The sequence below is a fragment of the Berghia stephanieae genome, chromosome 4 (genome assembly GCF_034508935.2).
Source record: "Berghia stephanieae isolate SIO BIC M18660-M18661 chromosome 4, UCSD_Bste_1.3, whole genome shotgun sequence".
Classification (NCBI taxonomy): domain Eukaryota; kingdom Metazoa; phylum Mollusca; class Gastropoda; order Nudibranchia; family Aeolidiidae; genus Berghia; species Berghia stephanieae.
Window position 1 is genome coordinate 28,769,350 of NC_088363.1, and position 3,849 is coordinate 28,773,198.

Consider the following 3,849-nt stretch of genomic DNA (forward strand, 5'->3'; position numbering starts at 1 on the left):
CACACGTCGGTTTGACTCCAACTTTAAGGTCTCCAAAATACATCGATTGATGTTGACATTTATGAATTAAAAAAAATATTTTATGATTTTTATATCTTTCGCCCTCTCTTTAAATTTGAAAGTTGAGCAAGGAGGAAAGAATTGAAAGACTGTGATCATATAATGTGAGTGGAATGATATAAATATAAATAATGACCTGATAATTGTGATTTGCTCCATTGTGTTTGTATGATTGTGAATATGTCAAGATACGATTTGAGTGTGATCTGGAGCAAAAATTGTACGCGCCTACCTGAGTCTGGGTGTGAGAAACACAGAGAGAGAGAGAGAGAGAGAGAGAGAGAGAGAGAGAGAGAGAGCGAGAGAGAGGGAGAAAGAAAGAAAGAAAGAACGAGAGAGAGAGATTTAAGAATAGATGAGGTAGAGAGAGAGAGAGAGAAAGAGAGAGAGAGAGAGAGAGAGAGAGAGAGAGAGAGAGAGAGAGAGAGAGCTCATGTAAGGGCGAAAAACATATCATACTGCATACGCTAAAAATGGCTGCTACATAATTTATTATTGATGTGAATTATTTCAACATTCTTCCCATGACTACATTCCATGTTTTTAAATGCACATCATTGCTGTATAAAAGGCGACAAATTATTATTAAAAGATGAATTAAGTAGGAACGTTAAATGTAAAGTTTCCTTTATCAAAACGATTTTAGCAAAATTTGATTTTGTATAAATATCGTATCCTGGTTTTGATAAAACACCTCACGGAATTGTGGCACTCACATAACTTTTTTCCTAGGGTTAAGGCTTTACGGATGGTAACTTTCATGTCCTTTTTAAACTTCTTTTCTTTTTTTTTTTTTTTTTTTTTTTTGTTTTGGTACTTTTCCACTCAAAATGTGGGGTAATTTCCTTCCTTTCTTGTAATTAATAGCCATATGCTATTCATCAAAATCCATTAACTTCTTTATTACTTCATAAAATGATCTGGTGCTCTTCCTTTCCACATATTCATTTAATGTTTTAAATCCATGCCATGGAATTTGCATGCAGTACGGCACTTAAAAATCGTGCACGGACACCAGTGGTTCCATGAATTGCCTAAGGTTTGACAGCCAATGTAAATTTATTATTTGGTTCTTTTCAAAGTCGTGATATTGATGGTGATCTCAAAAAGAAAAGATAGATAAATGAATTGAATTTAAGCCTAAACTTAAAGTTAAATTTCCAATTCTGACCATTTTTTTTTTCTCTAGGCCATTCTGACATAACAAGATTGATAAATTGGATCACATGCGAAACTTTTAACTAGTCGATGTTTGTGATTCCTAGTTCCAAAAGTACAAATTTAGAATAAAGACTGGACAGTTTGCATTGTAACAACATTAAATTTTTTTCGGAGATTTTTAATTTTCATAGTTTCAAATCACTGGCTCATTCTGAATCACTGAAAAAGTTATACAAAGCCTTCGCACGAAGAGGTGATTTTTAAAACTTGCTAATCATCATTAAGAGAAAATCACAATTTGTTTTTGGTCATATTTTTAGTGTGTTTTAGAGGACAATTTTTTATCTTCGTTTCTTTATAGAAGAAAACCCGTAATGTTTTGAAAGTAAAGCTTTCCTCGTCTGATTCCTAAGTGATTGAAATATCTTATAAAGTAAGTTTCTATCTGTGTGTCACTTGGCAGGGATTAAAAGTCACTTCCTCATTATTTACAACGACTCTAGTCTGCTCCAACAATCTTGCCAATTAAAACGATACTCTTCACATGACACGATATCAATGAAGTTTGCAGTGTTTATCACGATTCAATTCTTGTTCACAATCACAAAACGTGCATGGAGTATTCTGCCTTACTCTGGAAAAAACACATATTTTAAAATTTGGCCCGAAAACTCGACCTTCAAATATTTCGATTTAAATGACCCTCATCTTGGCAACAACAAAAAAAAAAACCCCTCTCAAACCTGGAACTTCAAGATAAGGGTTATTTAAATCGATCGATATGTGAAGGACGAGTTTTCTTGCCAAATTTTAAAATATGGGGTTTTCCAAACGCACGCAGTATTTGTCATTTATCATAGCCCTTAACCAGTTAATTGTCGTTCTCTGAAGAAACACATATTAAAAATTTAAACCAGAAATCTTGTCCTCCAAAAATCGATTAATTTAACATATTGATATTTGAAGTATACGAATTTTCTAGCCAAAACTTTTTAATGTGTGTGTGTTTTTTTTTTTTCCAGAGCAAGGCAGTATAGTTGTTAGAAGTTGACCTCTCTCTCAGGGTCGAAGTGGTCATTTCTTCATAGTCATAAGGTTCATAAGACAAGTCTACCCGATTGTATATACGTAACTTTTCGAGTAAAAATGAAATTATTTTTGAGTGCGGATGCCAAAAATTGATTTTAAAATCAAAATGATCATAAGTATAAAATTTCGGGTTTATGCATATAATGAAACTTTTAAAAAAATTATATGTAACACTAACACATAAAACCCCAAATTAAAAATAATTGACCATGCTATCAATTTTTTCAGCATCAATATCACCCAAACGTGATAACGTTTTGATTCGGTGGATCACGTATAGACCTACGGGATTGTAGTACTTGTTTCCTTTGTGAAATTTTGAGTGGCATGTGTAAATTGAAATACCTCCCTACGTGATGTGACCATAACAAGATATGAAGTGAGTAGAAAAGTGCCAGAAGACAATAGAGAATAAAAAAATTTTTCGCGGCGGTGGTGGGGTTTGAACCTGCGACCTTATTGGTACGACAACTCCGCCAGGCAGGTGAGAGCGTGGCTCTACCGTGTGAGCTATCCACGAACACAAAAATATTCGTTTCAAACCCAAAGTCATTTCTAGATCCCTCTCTCACCCACTTCTTGAGATCGCCGATTCGTTCGCCACCATCGCGAAGTAATTTTGACCAGCAGTTAAGCTCAATAGCCAATATTCTCATCACAAACATATAACATAGAAACGATTGAGACATTGAGTATGCTCCGGTGTATGGGGTGAATTTTTAATTCAGAAAAGTGAGTGGAGCAGGCACTTATGTTGGTAACAACAAGATATGATGTGACCATAACCAACTTTAGTCTGTTTCTGCTAGTCATATCAGCTGGTCTGTTTAGTTGGTGAGCGTTAAGAACGTGAGCTTTTATATTATTATATTATAATTAGCAATATCCACTAAATGTGCTTCAAGTTTTTTTTAGACTGGTCTCAGGCCAATCAACAGCAGTACTTATACATTACTCGCTGGATTCAAGCACGCCGAATCCCAGCACATTCTACAATACGACACGCTGGAACTTGGTGGCCGAATGTATTGGTCACCTCCATTGAGCATCGGATCCCAGCACGCTTATTGGATTCTCCCGAGAACGTGCCAGAATCCAACGAGTACTGTATTTAGGACATCAGGCGCTTTTACAATAAATTAGTTTATTTTCGGCAGAACCAACACCGTTATTGGCCAGATGTTATTTTACATATGTATATAGAGAGTAGATGTAAGTAAAGAGCCTTATCCAAGAACAAATGAGCGACCCTCCCACCAAGAAGAAGAAGAAGAAGAAGAAGAAGAAGAAGAAGAAGAAGAAGGAGGAGGAGGAGGAGGAGGAGGAGGAGAAGGAGGAGGAGGAGGAGGAGGAGGATGAGGAGGAGAAGGAGGAGGAGGAGGAGGAGAAGAAGAAGAAGAAGAAGAAGAAGAAGAAGAAGAAGAAGAAGAAGAAGAAGAAGAAGATGATGATGATGATGATGATGATGATGATGATGATGAGGAGGAGGAGGAGGAGGAGGAGGAGGAGGAGGAGGAGGGGGAGGGGAGGGGGAGGAGG

The 3,849-nt window shown here is 36.3% G+C and overlaps 1 protein-coding gene across 2 annotated transcripts in view; it reads left to right on the forward strand.

Moving 5' to 3' along the window:
• Positions 1-368, forward strand: part of LOC144970373 (protocadherin-11 X-linked-like) — a 42,900-nt gene extending 42,532 nt beyond the window's left edge. For both annotated transcript variants that reach the window (XM_078909941.1, XM_078909940.1), the window contains exon 6: positions 1-368. This exon is cut by the window's left edge and continues 709 nt beyond it. The gene's annotated coding sequence lies outside the window, so the exon portion shown is untranslated.
• The last annotated feature ends 3,481 nt before the right edge of the window (positions 369-3,849 follow it).